At 28.6% G+C, this 21611-nt stretch overlaps 1 non-coding gene across 2 annotated transcripts; it reads right to left on the bottom strand.

The window, feature by feature from the left end:
* Positions 1–3479: 3479 nt before the first annotated feature.
* LOC105637235 (uncharacterized) lies at positions 3480–21309 on the bottom strand. Of its 2 annotated transcripts, XR_016321418.1 has the most exons (5): positions 21124–21259; positions 19477–19539; positions 4737–4765; positions 4071–4256; positions 3480–3875 (listed from the first exon to the last, which is right to left on the bottom strand). It is a non-coding gene; the product is annotated as an uncharacterized LOC105637235 (transcript). The 2 variants fall into 2 exon arrangements; XR_016321417.1 differs by having other exon boundaries at positions 3480–4256; positions 21124–21309.
* Positions 21310–21611: the final 302 nt, after the last annotated feature.

Here is a 21611-nt window from a genome sequence, read left to right as displayed (position 1 = left end):
TGCTCTTGCATATGTTTCTAATGGAATGATCACGCAAAGTCTCCTTTACTTGTTGTAGGTGAAATATGGGAGGGCAGAGTGTGTTTTAAATACAGAACATATGGAGGAAAAAATTACGAGACACAACAAATTGAAAAATGGAAAAGATAAGAAAAAACATAAGGCAAAGTCACATCTTGTTTAAAATTAATTTTATAACACTACTTACATCCTAAGTGAATTTAATAAGAAAATCTTATTTTTCTTGACCTTTATCCTTTGATACTACTCCTAACATTTTTTATATATGACATTGAGAGAGTGGGAATAATGCACCATAATTTCTTTTGTGCTTTTCTAAACTTCATGTTCTATCATTTGGAAGAAATGAAAGTTCTAAACCTTCCATTACTCTTCCTTCACATGTTGGGTCTTAACCATTCCCAGGCTGTATCTGTTCTCTCGTTGTCTTTCTCTTATCCATTGTTCATTAATCACCCAATGTTTAGCCATTCTGTGAAGCTCTCATTCTCCAATAGCTCTTGTTTATGCTAGCCCACTTGCAAGCCCAAGTCAGTGGCCCAAGGTCAGATACTAATCCTATGTAGGAATGATGACAAAATCTAGTAAAAACGGTCACTTATGCCTAAAAGCCTAAGCTTACAAATGTTATACGAAATGTATATTCCACAAGAATCGTAGGTATTATATATATAATATAAGTGACACAAGACGATAAATATTATATAATTTTCTCTTTTCTTAGAGTGCACTCCTCAAACTCCAATAAATAGGGGGTGATACTATTGTAAATGATACGACTTCCAAGATATGCAAACTTAAATGCATTAGCATTTACACTATCTTTCTCTTTTTCTTCTCTCTTTTCTCCCTCTCTCTCCTTTTTTTTCTAACCCCCACTTTCTTTATTTTCTCACCTAGTTCTTTTCCCCCTACTGTCTACCTCTCAATCTTTGCCTCCTTTCTTTTGGATTAGTGCCCCATGGGTCATTGTTCCGCACTTCATATAATATTCCTTTCCATAAACTAAAGGCATTCTAATATACACATACCCAATGGTCTTAATCCATTTTAGATCGAACAACTTCTTTTGGCATTCAAGGTGGGACTCACTTAGAGTCTTGTTAAAATATTAGGATTTCATCTAAACTAATCGATAAACTAGTTGTGAAGGATAAAAGACAAGGTGGTTTCACACGACACCTTGATCACTTAAACATATAATGTCTTGAGGAACTAGGCCGAGACTCTCTGTATAAGAAAAGTGAACTAGTGAATTTGTCAAGGGTGAAATTAGAGGCTTAGATCAGGCACTTGACTCTTCACAATGCAACTAGTTGATCTTAAGCTGACATTATCATCAACCGATCTGGCTTCTATTCATTGACAAATATATATTGAGAAGATTACTTTTGTGCTTCAACCAATCATGTTGGACAATGCAAACACATAACAAGAGACTCATCTTATTTGAAGCAATTGTTTAAAGTGTTTCATCATATGTCCGACATCATAAGCGATCGAGCCTAGACGGTGGATGACTTGCTACCTAGATTCCTTCCACAGTTGCATCTCAAACTTGATTTAGCCTATAGTATAGCAAGGTCAACATCTTGTTAAGATCACTCGCTACAGTCAGTGAGTTCATTACTCTACCTTTTAGCATAATCCTAGATCCAATTGTTCCCTAACATGCTGTCTGGCCTCTAAAGACATCTACACCGCCTTCAATTTTTTATCAACAATCTAGTAACGATGTCTTGGCCTATGACATGGCCAGGAACATGTTACCCCTAGAAACGACCAAACTAGCGCGAATAGCCAACAATGACTATTACCCTAACTCTTTGATCAATCTTTAGCAAAGATGGGGATAATTCTTCCCCATTAGATCCTATCTCTATACTTGTCACTCAGTATAGAGAATGTGGAGGGAATGAATGTTGGAAACTGAGGCTCTTTATTAGCTCTTTGACCAAGTTGACCTTAACTTAGTATTCTAATCTAAGCCTAACTCCATTCAAAAGTGGAAGTAAATGGAGGAACGGTTCTATGCTGATTTTTATTGGCTGCAACCCTATATCACCATAGTTGACATTGGAAAGGTAACATTGAACACTGGTGAATCGGCCATTAAGAACATGCAACATTTCATAAAGTATAAAATGCTCTCACCACTCAAATCATTGAGTCGAGTTTGTGGGATTGGTATAACACGACCTTAATTGGACAATCTATGAACATTTTAAAAGCCATAGATTCAAAAACTTGCAATATGGATCGATTGGGTGACCGCGTAAGAGCAAATCCTCAAGGAAAAAGAGCAACAGAAAAATTCATCTAAAAGGACCTATTACCGCGATCCATTGACTCTCAAATGTATTAAGGTCGAGGATGATTCCAACCTCGAAGCTAAGTTTATCAATTCGGTTGAATTAATACTAGGAGATAAGTATGAGTGTCAACTTTGTCTAAAGCTCAAGACAAAGAAGCAAAAGATCAATTATAATATTTTGCGCAAAAGAGATTAGATCCACCCAATATGCTCTTCCACCCACACTTCATTAAATGATTTTCACTTGGAGAAGGGATTTAGTAGTGGAGATTGTCCATGCTGACCCAAGGCCATTTGATATAAAGGTGTAAATTTGGAAAGGTAGATTTACTAATCAAATATGCAAATTTGGAAAGTCAGAAAAAATAGATTTTCTAACCAAATCATGCAAAATTTGAATAGTTAGGGAAAAGTAGATTTACTAACTAACTTATGCAAAATTTAGAAAGTAAGAAAAGTAGGTTTACTGATCAAATAAGCAAATTTGAAAAGCCAGAAAACGATGTACCAAATTAAATCAAAAATAAATAATTTGGGAAGCAAGTAAAACAAAAGGCCAAATCATGCCACTGTGGGATGTAACAAAGGTAAGAGACCAAATTATGAGAATTCGAGAAGTAAGAGAAGGAAATGATTGAATGCTTCAACATGCTTTGTATATAGTAAAAGCAAAAAGATGCCCTAAACAAGCATTTTTTTGGATTAGTTTGGATTACTTTGACTATAGTGTTTCCGTGTGATTTTCTGTTAGTAGTTATCACCTTTTAATATATTACCACATCATTTTTGGCAACATGCCCCAATTAGGAAGATTTTTTTCTTTTAAAGGAATGGATGAACTTTACCTTAATTATAATAATAAAAGTTAAGGAGACTACTTCTGATCTTGCCATATAAACTTCTCCACATATAGAAAAGTTAAACTACTTCTGATCTTGCCATATAAACTTCCCCAATATAGAAAAGTGATTGTCTTGATATTATCTCTTCAATCAAATCTATTTTTGTTACGATGATGGTGCAATACAATCTTTTGACACATGCAAAAGTCAGTGAATTCTTTGCCATTATCATCTTATTTATTTATTTTTCCATATTTCATTCAAGCAAAATTTAAATCAAAAATTAAATGAAAGGAAAATAATGAAAAACTTATAATTTTCTTACTGCGACCAAATGCCAACAATCATCATGGCTACATAAAGTTGAGAAGATGGAACATGACCCTCAATTATAGATTAAGAAATAAAAAGAAGACTTGACAACTTTTTTTTCAGACTTAGACTCAGACTGAGATTCAGACTTTTGTTTTGGATTTTGACTCAGACTCAAGAATTTTTTTTTTAAACTTAAAACTTAGACTCAGACTCTAAAGAAATCTTGAAAAGGGCATGTCCGCAACACCAATTCCTTCTTCTGTGGAGGGTATATCAGTAAAGCCAACTTGGTTAAGCTCCATAACATCTCTTACGAGTTCTTCCAACTCCAATTTCCTGTGGAGGTTGTTCATCCTCTAAAGGGAGGCTGATCTTATATTTCTCTGGCAAGAAAGTATTGAATCCTAAAATTAGGTCATCATGCCCTTTAAATAAGTTCTTCACCCTTGCTATGACACCAATAATGTTAATTCTACGATAGATAGAAGGTAAGACAGGAATTAAATCAATTGCTAACAACCTCTTAAAAAAATGAATTATTTTTGAACATTATTACATAGCATATCATATGATTAAACCTGTCAGTTCTGAAATCTTTCATGATCTCAAGAAATTCATCATATTTTTCTCTTTTATCTTGAAATGTCTCCTTCACGGTTATGACATATGTCAAGGAATCAAGTATTGTCAGTTTTTGTCCACTTTTGCCTTTGCCTCCACCACCACTGAATGTTCTTCCTCCCATCTTCTATGGTTGCCCAGAACTTCAATGAACATACATGATAAGTAAATTAATAAATTATAATATTCAAAGCACACTTGGTAGATCAATCCCAACATTCAACTAAAATTTCATTTCAAACTACATTAACCTTATAAACACAATTAATATTATGTATTCATAGAAGATTAATTACTAATTATAGCTCCTCTCGCATGCATAAATAAAGTCAAAATTCTAAACAAAATTTAGAAGGAAAATCTAGTAAAAAAAAAAACCGATCTTTTGCAAATAAAAAAGCTCAAAAGCTTGAGTAATGCACTAAACACTAAATCGACAGAAAGTTTCTAAACAAAATTATTAATTCCATGCTTAATCCGAGTTAATATAATTTCCCTCGACAATCAAACGCTAAAAGGAGAAATAAAAAATTTACGTAGAATAAAATAATAAAAATCAAATATTAAAAATAAAAAAATAATTGAAAGAGAGATAGAGATAATAAAAATAGAAAAGAACTTACATTTCTCCAATTAAACCAAAAAAAAGAACCTGCAACATAAAGAACTAAAAATTTAGACACGAACTAAATATAATTGAAAACAAAAGAAGCAGATCATTTCCCAAGGAAGAAAAATCTAGCAACGTTCAACCAAAAGGCAAACACATAATTCATATACTTGAATAGAAAGCAATATCTAAAATCGTATTCAAAGAGAAATTTAAAGACAGAGAGACATTAAAATATAAGAGATTGTGTACTTGTTTGTATTAGCGAACAGACTTGAAACTAAAATGCAAGCAGAAAGATGAAGAAGAAAGAAGAAAGTTAAGAATGGAGATGTTGTTTTAAGGATTATTATGTGAATTTAACAAACCTTTTGAGAGAATACAATAATAAGAGCAGTGCTTTTGTCATTTTATAATAGTAGCTATTAAGAACATACTTTGCATTCTATACTTGTTGTACATTCTCGTAATTTAATATTTTTTAAAATAAACTTAAGTTAAAATATGATGATTCCTAATTGAATTTGAATATTAATCCTTAGTAATATTTGTCTTTTTTTATTAAATTTTGATATTGAAATATGATATTTTTATTTTTAATATTAGATACGAATATTAATCATCATCATAATAATTAAGTTTATGTATTAGTCATTTAATTGATAATTTTATTTTAATATTAGGACTATAGGTTTAAAAATTAATTTTTTTAATGTCAATTATAAAAATATTAATTCATAATATTTCTAATTGAGCTAATAAGTTCAAATATTAGTTCTCTAATAATTTCATTAGTTATGAGATAGGTCTTTCCTAACTTAAAAGAATTTTGAGTGGGAGAAAAAGTGGTTACAAATCTTAGGTTCAAACCATGACTTGTTCATACCCGATATAAAAATTAAAAAAGAATCAAAATCCATATAATATTTTAATAAATTAATTATAGAATTTCATAAAATCCAACATTCAAATATTTAGTTTTCTACTTGTGTCCAATTTTACTCCTAAAAATGAGACATCATATCTAAAATGGCCAATGGTACTTTTTTATATACAATTGCACTTATAACATAATTAACAAGCGAATGAAATTCTAACCTACCTGCCATAGTAAAGATCTTTTATATGGTTTTATCCTTACCCTCATCTCCTTTAATTTGTAACCTTATTATTAAAGAATGTTAAATTATTTATGGAAGTAATAGATAAACGTTGCTACCAAATATAGAAAATCAAATGCTGATTAAAGTAATAAATAAATGTGGTACAAATATAGAAGAATGAAGATGTACTTGCCAACTTTGAAAGATATGATTGGATATCAATCTACCATATTAAATTTCTAATTAAATTTGAATATTAATCTCTAGTAATATTTGACTTTTTTTTAATTAAATTTTGATATTAAAATGTGATTTTTTTTTATTTTTAATACTCCATCAGTTCCATTTTGTTTGCTTGTTATTCCTTTGTTGGATGTCCCAAAATTTTTGCAAGGTTTTTTAAATTTATATATTTAAACAATTAATTTTTTCATAATAACCTTTATGATTGTTCATTAAATGAAAGATTTTAATTAATATCTTAATGAGTTAAGGTGGAAAAGAGACACTAATTTTTGTTGACTAAATTTTAATATACGAGTTTTGTCAAACCATGCAAACAAAATGAAACGAAGTGAGTATTTTATACAAACATTAGTTATCATCATAACAATTAAGTTTAAGTATTAGTCTTTTAATGTTATAATTTAATTGTAATATTGGAATCATAAGTTCAAATGTTAGTTCTTTTAATATCAATTATAAATTAATTCTTAAGATTTCTAATTGAATTAGTAAGTTCAAATTTAGTTCTTTAATAATGTCATTAGTTACGAGATAAGCCTTTTCTAACTCAAAAAAATTCTTTGAATGGAAAAAAGATGTTTCAATCTTATATTCAAACTATATCATATGGAAAAAAATATTATAAAATATAATATTTTATATGGAAAAAAATATTATATTCAAAACATTATATGGAAAAAAATCAAATCCATATAATATTTTATACATAATCGTAGAATTTCATAAAATACAGCATTTATATTTTTAGTTATCTACTTGTATCCAATTTTCTACTAAAAATGAGACCTTTTAAGTCTAAAATGGCCAAGGGCACTTTTCTTTTTACATAATTGAAATTATAACACAAACTAAAAAGTCAATGGAGTGATAACCTAATAGTCATGGCAAAGATCCTTTATATTAGGTCTGATCCTCGCCCTTAGGGTTGTGTACGGGATTGCGGGAATCCAGACTTGTTCCCGAAAATCGTCCTGAATTTTTCGCCTTGAAAAATACGATACTAATTTAATAGTCTCTTCCCGAATCCCATCTTGAAAGTAATTAGGGAACAAGACGGATTCTTCGATTAAAACTAACATGTATGAATCCAAATTTTGTTTTATCCCCTCCCGTCCAAAAAATCGGGTATTCTCGTCTCATTTTTCTTTAAAATTCAAGGTGTCTCTTTTCTTTTATGAATTTCAAATTATGTCTTTGAAAATTATTTCATTTTTTGGTTTTTCTTAGGACAACAATTATTTGTTAAAGCTGATAATAATTTGAAAAAAATAATATTCATTTTCTAAATATAAAATGAATGAATTAATTAAACAAATTTTTTATTTTAGATTTTTTCTCTATTATTCTACTATATGTGTTATGTAAATCATTCTGAATAAGTTTTTTCTATTAAACAGAAAAACTAAAAAGATTAATCAATACAAAAGAAAATAGTAATTGTAATTAATTTGATTACTAGATTATTGCTTATGCTAAATGCTGTCGTTATTTATTTTTTAGATTAAATTAAGTATCAATTTATATAAGTTTATAACAAAATAATGGGGAGTTAAAATTCAAAAACTAAATTTAAAGTTAAATTGTATTTAGTTTTTGAATTATTTTATTTATTATATCTAATGCTCTTATTAACTAGAAAGTAACTACTAACAAATCTTCTATTATGACATTAGTAGTGGATCATCAATGATTGAATTAATTATTTAAATTATTTTTTTTAAGTCAAATTTACTTTGTTGAATTTTGTTTGATTGCAATTGATGAGTATAGCAATTTTATCCTTTTTTGGTTAAAAAACTAATTAAGTAAGACTATAGAGAATCCTGATTACTTTCTGATCGAATCCATTTCATCTCATCCATATAGCTGAATTATTGTCCAGTCCATCCCATTTTGGTAGAACGGGACAACATATCTATTGAGATGAGACTGAGACTCATTTTTTTCATGTCATGATATTGTGGGATAACTGAAAATTATGTAATTTTCATCCCTATCCCACCTATTCACACCCCTACTCACCCTTACCCCTTTTGAATTAATAATTGAATTTGATTATTAAATTCAAATATTAGATGCAAATATTAATTTTTGAGTTTGACTATTAATAATTGAGTTTATAAGTTCAAATATTAATTTTTTAATAACAATATTAATTCTGAGATAAGTTTTTCCTAACTTAAAAGAACCTTTGAATGGAAAAAAAATAATTCCAAATTTTATGTTTAAATCTTAACTTGCAAGTACCCGATATAAATATTAAAAATAAAAAATAAAAATCCATATAATATTTTAATATATAGTTATTGAATTTCATAAATATCAGCATTCATATTTGTAGATTTCTAATTATATACAACTTTACTACTAAAAATGAGACCTTCGATGTATGAAATGGCCAATGATAGTTTTTATACACAAATGCAATTATAACATTAACTAACAAGCCAATAAAGTTGTAACCCAATATAAAAAATCAATCAACCGATTCCTAATTGAATTTGAATATTAATCCTTAGTTAATATTTATCTTTTTATAACATTAACTAATAAGCCAATAAAATTGTAACCTAATATAGAAAATCAACCTGTTGATTCCTAATTGAATTTGAATATTAAACCTGAGTAATATTTATCTTTTTTCTAATTAAATTTTGATATTGAAATAGGATATTTTTATTTTTAATATTAGATAAAAATATTAATCATCATATAATAATTAAGTTTAGGTATTGGTTATACCAAATGTCACAGCATAAAACGTGGATATATGATATAGATATATCTAGAATTTGTAAAATTTGGTGATAAATTTCATGGTGGAGAGGACTTGAACTTGAGACCTCTCACTTCTTACATCCTTTAGGACATATAAGAAGGATAATCAGACTACATCTGATCAGCAAAGAAGACACCTATTTAATAACCATTGTTCTGAAAACCGTACTCGACCAACTGATTCTCAAGATAGTGGTAGACAAAAGTATAGATAAGCATTTAATGTGAATAAATTTTGGCGTATGGATTTTTTACATCAATTTCCATTTGAAAAAAATGTGCTCATATAGGTTATATGAGCACTGATTAAGATGAAGTTTGAATAGAAAACTGCCACAAAATTTTCAAGTTGGCCACATAGAAAGGAATTTTTATGGATTTCACCAAAAATTTAAAAAATTATGCAATATTTAAAGTACGTTTTCAATAATCAAAGGCAATTGGAAGATTAACTGAACACAAAGTTTCATATTCTCACACAACTTTCCTAAATAAAAGACAAAAAATGAATTTCTCTCCACATATAAACTTCATTTTTGTAACTGTTTGTAGTCTATTCATTTCAACAAAGCATTTAAAATCTCATTAAAGATTGAAATATAATTTAAGACATGCATTGATAATAAAGGAGAAATAAATGATATATTAGGGGTAAATTAGGAAAAAATGACAAAAAAGTTGGTTAAACTACTTTCTTAATCTTGATGAAAAATTAGTTGTGCCTATATAAAAAGAACGGAAGGAATAATTCTTAATAGGTTGATTTAGTTGGTAAGTTCAAATATTAGTTCTCTAATAACGGCACTAATTATGAGGTAGGTTTTTCCTAACTTAAAAGAATCTCTGAATGGAAAAAATAGTTCTAAATCTTATTTTTAAAATAGTTCTAAAAAAAATCAAAATCCATATAACATTTTTATATATAATTATTGAATTTCATATAATTCACATTCATATTTGTAGTTTTCTACTCATAACTGACTTTACTACCAAAAATGAGACCTTCTATGTCTGAAAAGGCCAATGGCATTATATATATATATATATATATATATATATATATATATATATATAAACGTAATTATAACGTAAACTAACAAGGTAATGAAGTTTTAACATAAACTAGAAAGGCAATGAAGTTATAACATAAACTAGAAAATCAATGTATTTATTGGAAAGTATTAAATGTTGCAACCAAATATAGAAAAGTGAAGTTATACTTGACAACTTTAAAAGAAATTAACACCATATTTAGAATTCCTAATTGAATTTAATACTAATTCTTATTAATATTTAAATTAGAAAAAATATAAGCTGTTTGGTTATTTCTTTTAAAGTTGCCAAGTACAATTTCACTTTTCTATATTTGATTGCAACATTTAATACTTTCCGATAAATAAATTGACTTTCTAGTTATGTTATAACCTCATTGCCTTTCTATAGTTTGTGTTACAACTCCATTGCCCTGTTAGTTTATGATATAATTACATTTCTATACAAAAAAGTATCATTGGCCTTCCATACATAGAAGGTCTCATTTTTAGTAGTGAAGTTGGATATAAGTAGAAAACTACAAATATGAATGTTGGATTTGATGAAACTATATATCAAAATATTATATGGATTTTGATTTTTTTTTTTAAATTTTTATATTGGATACTTGCAAGTTATGGTTTAAACATAAGATTTATAACTATTTTTTTCCATTCAAAGATTCTTTTAAATTAGGAAAAACCTACCTCATAATTAGTGGCAGTATTAGAGAACTAATAGGTGAACTTACCAACTTAATTAGAAATATTTAGAATTAGTATTTGATAATTGATCTTGTTAAATGAATTAATATTTTAACCTATAATCCTCGTATTAAAAAAGTATAAATTAAACCGCTAATACCTAAACTTAATTATTATGATGATGACTATTATTTGCATCTAGTATTTGAATTTAATAGTCAAATTCAATTATTAATTAAAAGGGGTTAGGGTGAGTAGGGGTGTGCATAGATGGGATATGGGGACGAAAATTACATAATATTCAGTCTTATCCCAAAATATCATGACATAGAAAAGGGAGTCTCAGTCTCATCTCAATAGATATGTTGTCCCGTTCTATCAAAATGGGATGGAGTGGACCATAATTCAGTTATATGGATGAGATGAAATGGATTGGGTTAGGAAGCAATCAGGATTCTCTATAGTCTTACTAAACTAGTTTTTTCACCAAAAAAATATAAAATTATTATACTCATCAATTGCAATCAAACAAAATTCATCAAAGTAAATTTGACTTTAAAAAAAAAAATCAAATAATTAATTCAATCATTGATGATCCACTACTAATGTCGTAATAGAAGACTTGTTACTAGTTACTTTCTAGTTAATAAGAGCATTAGATATAATAAAATAAAATAATTCAAAAAATAAATACAATTTAACTTTAAATTTAGTTTTTGAATTTTAACTCACCGTTATTTTGTTATAAACTTATATAAATCAATACTTAATTTAATCTAAAAAACAAATAACGATAGCATTTAGCATAAGCAATAATCTAGTAATCAAATTAATTAAAATTACTATTTTCTTTTGTATGCTTAATCTTTTTAGTTTTTCTGTTGAAGAGAAAAAACTTATTCAGAATGATTTACATAACACATATAGTAGAATAATAGAGAAAAAATCTAAAATGAAAAATATGTTTAATTAATTAATTCATTTTATATTTAGAAAATGAATATTATTTTTTTCAAATTATTATCAGCTTTAACAAATAATTGTTGTCCTAAGAAAAACTAAAAAATGAAATAATTTGAAATTCATAAAAGAAAAGAGACACCTAAAATTTTAAAGAAAAATGAGACGGGAAAAACCCGATTTTTTGGACGAGATGAGATGAAATAAAACTTGGATTCATACATGTTAGTTTTAATCCAAGAATCCGTCTTGTTCCCTAATTACTTTCAAGATGGGATTCGGGAAGAGACTATTAAATTAATATCGTATTTTTCAGGACAAAAATTTCAGGACGATTTTCAAGAATGAGTCTGGATTCCCGTAATCCCATACACAACCCTAAGGGCGAGGATCAGACCTAATATAAAGGATCTTTGCCATGACTATTAGGTTAGCACTCCATTGACTTGTTAGTTTATGTTATAATTTCAATTATGTACAAAGAAAAGTGCCCTTAGCCATTTTAGACTTAAAAGGTCTCATTTTTAGTAGAAAATTGGATACAAGTAGATAACTAAAAATATAAATGCTATATTTTATGAAATTCTATGATTATATATAAAATATTATATGGATTTGATTTTTAAAAATTTTTTTTATTAGGTTCATGCAAGATATTGTTTGAATATAAGATTGAAGCATCTTTTTTTCATTCAAAGATTTTTTTTTGAGTTAGAAAAGGCTTGTCTCATAACTAAATGACATTATTAAAGAACTTATATTTTAACGTACCAATTCAATTAGAAATCTTAAGAATTAATTTATAATTGACATTAAAAGAACTAACATTTGAACTAATGATTCCGATATTACAAATAAATTATAACATTAAAAGACTAATACATAAACTTAATTGTTATGATGATAACTAATGTTTGTATAAATACTCACTCCATCCCATTTTGTTTGCATAGTTTGACAAAATACACATATTAAAATTTAGTCAACAAAAATTAGTGTCTCTTTCCCACCTTAACTCATTAAGATATTAATAAAAATCTTTCATTTAATGAACAATCATAAAGGTTATTATGAAAAAATTAATTGTTTAAATATATAAATTTCAAAACCCTGTAAAAATTTTGGGACATCAACAAAGAAATAAAAAGCAAACAAAATTGAATTGATGGAGTATTAAAAATAAAAAAATCACATTTTAATATCAAAATTTAATAAAAAAAGGCAAATATTACTAGATATTAATATTCAAATTTAATTAGAAATTTAAATATGATAGATTGATATCCAATCATATCTTTCAAAGTTGGCAACTACATCTTCATTTTTCTATATTTGTACAACATTTATTTATTACTTTAATCAACATTTGATTTTCTATATTTGGTAGCAATGTTTCTCTATTACTTCCATAAATAATTTAATATTCTTTAATAAGGTTACAAATTAAAGGAGATGAGGGTAAGGATAAAAGCATATAAAAGATCTTTGCTATGGCAGGTAGGTTAGAATATCATTGGCTTGTTAATTATGTTATAATTGCAATTGTATAAAAAAAAAGTACCATTGGCAATTTTAGATATGATGTCTCATTTTTAGGAGTAAAATTGGAAACTAAGTAGAAAACTAAATATTTGAATGTTGGATTCTATAAAATTCTATAATTAATTTATTAAAATATTATATGGATTTTGATTCTTTTTTTAATTTTTATATCGGGTATGTACAAGTTATGGTTTCAACCTAAGATTTGTATCCACTTTTTTTCCCACTCAAAATTCTTTTAAGTTAGGAAAGACCTATCTCATAACTAATGAAATTATTTGAGAACTAATATTTGAACTTATTAGCTCAATTAGAAATATTATGAATTAATATTTTTACAATTGACATTAAAAAAATTAATTTTTTAACCTATAGTCCGAATATTAAAATAAAATTATCAATTAAATGACTAATACATAAACTTAATTATTGTGATGATGATTATTATTTGTATCTAATATTAAAAATAAAAATATCATATTTCAATATCAAAATTTAATAAAAAAAAGACAAAAAATTACTAAGGATTAATATTCAAATTCAATTAGGAATCCTCATATTTTAATTTTAAGTTTATTATTAAAAATATTAAATTATGAGAATGTACAACAAGCATAGAATGCAAAGTATGTTCTTAACAGCTACTATTATAAAATGACAAAAGCACTGCTCTTGTTATTGTATTCTCTCGAAAGGTTAGTTAAATTTACATAATAATCCTTAAAACAACATCTCCATTCTTAACTTTCTTCTTTCTTCTTCATCTTTACGCTTGCATTTTAGTTTCAAATCTTTTTGCTAATACAAATAAGTACACAATCTCTTATATTTTTATGTCTCTCTGTGTTTAAATTTCTCTTTGAATATGATTTTAGATATTGCTTTCTATTCAAGTATATGGATTATGTGTTTGCCTTTTGGTTGAACGTTGCCAGATTTTTCTTCTTTGAGAAATGATCTGCTTCTTTTGTTTTCAATTATATTTAGTTCGTCTTTAAATTTTTAGTTCTTTATGTTGCAGGTTCTTTTTCCTGGTTTAATTGGAGAAATGTAAGTTCTTTTCTATTTTTATTATCTCTATCTCTCTTTCAATTATTTTTTTATTTTTAATATTTGATTTTTATTATTTTATTCTACGTAAATTTTTTATTTCTCCTTTTAGCGTTTGATTGTCGAGGGAAATTATATTAACTCGGATTAAGCATGGAATTAATAATTTTGTTTAGAAACTTTCTGTTGATTTAGTGTTTAGTGCATTACTCAAGCTTTTGAGCTTTTTTATTTGCAAAAGATCGGGTTTTTTTTTACTAGATTTTCCTTCTAAATTTTGTTTAGAATTTTGACTTTATTTATGCATGCGAGAGGAGCTATAATTAGTAATTGTTCTTCTATGAATACATAATATTAATTGTGTTTATAAGGTTAATGTAGTTTAAAATGAAATTTTAGTTGAATGTTGGGATTGATCTACCAAGTGTGTTTTGAATATTATAATTTATTAATTTACTTATCATGTATGTGCATTGAAGTTCTGGGCAACCATAGAAGATGGGAGGAAGAACATTCAGTGGTGGTGGAGGCAGAGGCAAAAGTGGACAAAAACTGACAATACTTGATTCCTTGACATATGTCATAACCGTGAAGGAGACATTTCAAGATAAAAGGGAAAAATATGATGAATTTCTTGAGATCATGAAAGATTTCAGAACTGACAGGTTTAATCAGATGATATGCTATGTAATAATATTCTAAAATAATTCATTTTTCTTTAGAGGTTGTTAGCAATTGATTTAATTCATGTCCTACCTTCTATCTATTGTAGAATTGACATTATTGGTGTCATAGCAAGGGTGAAGAAGTTATTTAAAGGGCATGATGACCTAATTTTAGGATTCAATACTTTCCTGCCTGAGAAATATAAGATCAGCCTCCCTTTAGAGTATGAACAACCTCCACAGGAAATTGGAGTTGGAAGAACTCGTAAGAGATGTTATGGAGCTTAACCGAGTTGGCTTTACTGATATACCCTCCATAGAAGAAGGAATTGGTGTTGCTGACATACCCTTTTCAAGTTTTCTTCAGAGTCTGAGTCTAAGTCTAAAATAAAACTCTGAGTCTAAGTTTAAGTTTAACAAAAAGTCTGAGTCTGAGTTGAAGTCCAAAACAAAAGTCTGAATCTAAGTCTAAGTCTAAAAAAAGGTTGTCAAGTCTTCTTTTTATTTCTTAATCTATAACTGATGGTCATGTTCTATCTTCTCAACTTTATGTAGCCATGATTGTTGGCATTTGGTCGTACTAATAAAATTACAAGTTTTTCATTATTTTCCTTCCATTTAATTTTTGATTTAAATTTTGCTTGAATGAAACATGGAAAAATAAATAAATAAGATGAGAATGGCAAAGAATTCACTGACTTTTACATATGTCAAAAGATTGTATTGCACCATCATCGTAACAAAAATAGATTTGATTGAAGAGAGAATATCAAGACAATCCCTTTTCTATATTGGGGAGGTTTATATGGCAAGATCAGAAGTAGTTTAACTTTTCTATATGTGGGGAAGTTTATATGGCAAGATCAGAAGTAGTCTCCTTAACTTTCGTTATTACAATTAAGCTAAAGTTCATCCACTCCTTTAAAAGAAAAAAAAAATCTTCCTAATTGGGGCATGTTGCCAAAAATGTTGTGGCAATATATTAAAAGGCGATAGCTACTAGCAGAAAATCACACGGAAACACTATAGTCAAAGTAGTCCAATCTAATCCAACAAAATGCTTGTTTAGGGCATCTTTTTGCTTTTACTACATACAAAGCATGTTGAAGCATTCAATCATTTGCTTCTCTTTCTTGAATTCTCATAATTTGGTCTCTTACCTTTGTTACTTCCCAAAGAGGCATGATTTGGCCTTTTGTTTTACTTACTTCCCAAATTATTTATTTTTGATTTAATTTGGTACATCGTTTTCCTGGGCTTTCAAATTTGCTTATTTGATCAGTAAACCTACTTTTCTTACTTTCCAAATTTTGCATAATTTAGTTAGTACATCTACTTTTCCCTAACTATTCAAATTTTGCATGATTTGGTTAGAAAATCTATTTTTTCTGACTTTCCAAATTTGCATATTTGATTAGTAAATCTACCTTTCCAAATTTACACTTCTATATCAAATGGCCATGGGTCAGCATGGACAATCTCCACCACTAAATCCCTTCTCCAAGTGAAAATCATTTGATGAAGTGTGGGTGGAAGAGCATATTGGGTGGATCTAATCTCTTTTGCGCAAAATATTATAATTGGTCTTTTGCTTCTTTTGCTTAAGCTTTAAACAAAGTTGACACTCGTACTTATCTCCTAGTATTAATTCAACCGAATTGATAAACTTAGCTTCTAGGTTGGAATCCTCCTCGACCTTAATACATGTGAGAGTCAATGGATCATGGTAATAGGTCCTTTTAGATGAATTTTTCTGTTGCTCTTTTTCCTTGAGGATTTGCTTTTACGCGGTCACTCAATCGATCCATCTTGCAAGTTTTTGAATCTATGGCTTTTAAAATGTTCATAGATTGTCCAATTAAGGTCATGTTATACCAATCCCACAAACTCAGCTCAATGATTTGAGTGGTGCAGAGCATTTTATACTTTATGAAATGTTGCACGTACTTAATGGCCGATTCACCTGTGTTCAGTGTTACCTTTCTAATGTCAACTATGGTGATATAGGGATGCAGCCAATAAAAATCAGCATGGAATTGTTCCTCCATTTACTGCCACTTTTGAATGGAGTTAGGCTTCAATTAGAATACCAAGTTAAGGTCGACTTGGCCAAAGAGCTAATAAAGAGCCTTAGTTTCCAACATTCATTCCCTCCACATTCTCTATACTGAGTGACAAGTATAGAGATAGGATCTAATGTGGAAGAATTATCCCCACTTCAGAAAAGATTAAACTCTGGAATTTCATATTCCGAAGGAAAAAGATATAACTGATATACCTAGTCTGGGTATGGACATATATAAATAGGTCATGAAATCGGCTGGACTTCCATACCCATCTTTGCTAAAGATTGATCAAAGAGTTACAGTAATAGTCATTGTTGGCTATTCATGCTGGTTCGGTCGTTCCTAGAGGTAACATGTTCCTGGCCATGTCATAAGCGAAGACATCATTACTAGATTGTTGATAAAAAATTGAAGGCGGTGTAGATGTCTCTAGAGGCCAGACAGTATGTTAGGGAACAATTGGATCTAAGATTATGTTAAAAGGTCTAGTAATGAACTGACTGACTGTAGTGAGCGATCTTAATAAGATGTTGACCTTGCTATACTATAGGCTAAATCAAGTTTGAGATGCAACTGTGGAAGGAATCTAGGTAGCAAGTCATCCACCGTCTAGGCTCAATCGCTTATGATGTCGGACGTCTGATGAACTACTTTAAACAATTGCTTCAAATAATGATGAGTATCTTGTTATGTGTTTGCATCATCCAACATGATTGGTTGAAGCACAAAAGTAATCTTCTCAATATATATTTGTCAATGAATAGAAGCCAGATTGGTTGATGATAGTGTCAACTTAAGATTAGCTAGTTACATTGTGAAGAGTCAAGTGCCTAATCTAAGCCCCTAATTTCACCCTTGACAAATTCACTGGTTCACTTTTCTTAGACGGAGAGTCTCGGCCTGGTTCTTCAAGACATTATATGTTTGAGTGATCAAGGTGTCGGGCGCAACCACCTTGTCTTTTATCCTTCACAACTAGTATATCGATTAGTTTGGGTGTAATCCTGATATTTTAATAAGACTCTAAGTGAGTCCCATCTTGCATGCCAAAAGAAGTTGTTCGATCTAAAATGGATTAAGACCATTGGGTATGTGTATATGAGAATGCCTTTAGTTTATAGAAAAGAATGTTATATGAAGTGCGGAACAATGACCCTTGGGGCACTGATCCAAAAGAAAGGAGGCAGAGATTGAGAGATAGACAGTAGGGGGAAAAGAACTAGGTGAGAACATAGAGAAATTGGGGGTTAGAAAAAAAAAAGGAGAGAGAGGGAGAAAAGAGAGAAAAAAAAAAGAGAAAGATTGTGTAAATGCTAATGCATTTAAGTTTGCATATCTTGGAAGTCGTATCATTTACGATAGTATCACCCCCTATTTATTAGAGTTTGAGGAGTGCACTCTAAGAAAAGTGAAAATTATATAATATTTACCGTCATATGTCACTTATATTATATAATATCTACGATTCTTGTGGAATATACATTTTGTACAATATTTGTAAGTTTAGGCTTTTAGGCCTAAGTGACACTTTTTACTAGATTTTGTTATCATTCTTACATAGGATTAGTATCTAACCTTGGGCTACTTACTTGGGCTTGCAAGTGGGCTAGCATAAACAAGAGCTATTGGAGAATGAGAGCTTCACATAATGGCTAGACACTGGGTGATTAATGAACTATGGATAAGAGAGAGACAATGAGAGAACAGATACAGCTTGGGAATGGTTAGGACCCAACATGTGAAGGAAGAGTAATGGAAGGTTTAGAACTTTTATTTCTTCCAAATGATAGAACATGAAGTTTAGAAAAGCACAAAAGAAATTATGGTACATTATTCCCACTCTCTCAGTGTCAGATATGAAAAATGTTAGGAGTAGTATCGAAAGATAAAGGTCAAGAAAAACAAGATTTCCTTATTAAATTCACTTAGGATGTAAGCAGTGTTAGAAAATTAATTTTAAACAAGATGAGACTTTGCCTTATGTTTTTTTCTTATCTTTTCCATTTTTCAATTTGTTGTCTCTCATAATTTTTTCCTCCATATGTTTTGTCTTTAAAACACACTCTGCCCTCCCATATTTCACCTACAACAAGTAAAGGAGACTTTGCTTGATCATTCTTTTAGAAACATATGCAAGAGCAAAGTTGTGTACTTTTTCCACTGTTGGGATTTAGAGATTTCACCTACACCAAGCAAAAGAGACTGTTTTTTTTTTTTTTTTTTTTTGACAATTATAGGCACAATCATTATCTTAACACTAAAAAAACTTTGGCCTAGATCTCTTCTCTTCAAATGATAGATCCATGAGCTAAGAATATTTATTAACAACCTCTATTCAATATTAACAAAATCCTTCATCATATTTTGAGCTTGATTAGTGATGGAAAGGGCAAATTCAAATGCGTTAGCTCTACATTAATTTGGGCTACCAAAATTGCTCACTATTACCAACCATGCAACAATGTTAAGGTTAAATATTATTTGCATTGGTTGAATTAATTATTCCTATAAAAAGTTTTGAGTTGAAAACAAAATGGGATGTTTACTAATTTAATTATAAAATCATTAAACTAAGAAAGCAAACATACATAATTTAACATTACTTACCTCGTCGCTTCACCTTCTTCATATGCCTTTAGCTTCGGTTCTCTATGTTGTCTTACAAACAAACTAAGCGAGCAAGAAAGGACGTTAGTAACCCTCACTATAAATAATTTAGCATTTTACAAAAGTGCTATTAGACCATATTAAAATAGAGGGACTATTTAATTGACTTTCAACATAGAGATTATGGGTTGTAAATTTCACTAAATTATAAAGATATTCAAATTAAAAACACATAAGTTTCAATTAATTTATGTTTTATTTCTAATGAAAGAGTCTGGATGCCATAATATCATATTAAGAGGTAATCATTATTTTAGTGATATCAAGAGTCGTTAGGATACAAAATTATGGTGCTAGAGGTGGGTTTTGACTCTTCTAAAACCTAAAATGTCGGCCAACATTTAATCAAGAGGGAATAAGACTCAATTTGTCTCTTGAACATGGACATAATATATTATTTATCCAAAAATTAATTTTTTTTACGATTTACCTCTTGAACTTACACTAAAAAAAATAAAATATCTGATTTTTTTCAAAAAAAAATTATTTGATATAAATGAAATATGATTAAAAATAATTAAATATTTGATCTAAATCAAATATAATTAAATAAAATAATCAAACAAAAAAAATAGTAAATATTTTCTAACCAAATATTTCAATATAATCAAATATTTTTCTAATTTTATAATTTTTTTGAATTTGTTAAATAATTTTTAAATAAATAAAATACTGTAAATTTAATAATTATTATTATATTTTAAAATAATTTTTTATTTATCTTTTAGTTAAAAGTATAAAAAAAAAATTCTGGGCATTTTGTTCTTTTGGTGTAAGTTCAAGGGATAAATTGCACAAAAAATTAATTTTGGGCAAATTGTATATTATGCCCAAATTGAGGGGATAAATTGAGCCTTATTTCTAATCAATCAAGAGTCTTAAAATTAAAGATATTCAACAATCTAATAATAATAACAATGGCAAAAAGATGATCGATGAATATCAAAAGTCGCTATAGAATATCTAATATCATAAGCAAATCTAGCAACAAATCTGGATATGGGTTTCGTGCAAAACAAAAGAATAAGAAGTTAGGTTTCTCTCATTTCAAAATTTATTGTGAAAGAAAGAAGAGATCGAAATTTATAATAAAAAAAAAAGTATATGGTCTTAGTTCTTGAATATTCCGCAAAAAACAATGAAAAAAAAAAAAACATTGAGACAATTATTAGCTTTTTCGTGGATTTCATTGTATTGTTTAGTTCAAAAAAAAAAAAAGAATTTGCATAAACATAAAATAGATATTTTTTTATTTATTTTTAAAATCGAGTTCATATAATACGATTGACGATCGAGGTGAAATTTTCGCTTCTGAATCTCGGTTAATTGAATCTCCTGACATGTCACTTGAAAGAAGTAACATGAAGCTCAGAATTATGGGTGTATTCAATAACCCCCCAATAAAAGAGGAATTGGTCTATGGTCGATGCAGAAATAAATAAATAGGAATTCCTAGTTGTATCTCGTGAAAACCGACTTCTTTCTTTTGCTTTTGTGGAATTAATCATATTTTTTACATTTCTTATAGAAATAAAAACAAAATAAGAGAAATTAAGAAGATAATAAAGGCAAAAAAGGGAAAATTACCTGAAAGATGAAGTTTGATCTAGAAGACATACATAGAAAAGATGAGAGTGAAGCCGATAGATTTTGGAGAAAATAAAGTCGGCAGGAAAAAATATAAAGATCTAGGGTTGTTTGCTACTACTCAAAAAGGGTAAAATAATAATATCATAAAAAAGAGAAGGTTAAATCGGTATAACACTATTCATGCGAACAGTATTTTTGGCATGCGTTTTAGTATATACAGGCAGGACTTTCCTCTTACTTCGCCACAAGACATCATTAGCACATGAAAATGATGAGAGTGAAGTCGATGGATTTTGGAGAATGTAAAGTCGACAAGAAAAAAAAAGATCTAGGGTTGTCGGATACTACTTAAAAGGGTAAAATAATAGTAGCATAAAAAAGAGAAGGTTAAATCGGCATAACACTGTTCATGTGTAAGTGTGGCCAAAATCCGGTTTTCGGAACCAAAACCGTCAGTTCTGAACCGGTGGGAACCGGTGAGAATC

This window comes from Jatropha curcas, chromosome 6 (assembly GCF_041381405.1).
Source record: "Jatropha curcas cultivar XTBG-Jc1 chromosome 6, XTBG_Jcur_1.0, whole genome shotgun sequence".
Taxonomy (NCBI): Eukaryota; Viridiplantae; Streptophyta; class Magnoliopsida; order Malpighiales; family Euphorbiaceae; genus Jatropha; species Jatropha curcas.
This window is presented reverse-complemented; position numbering and strand designations above follow the sequence as displayed.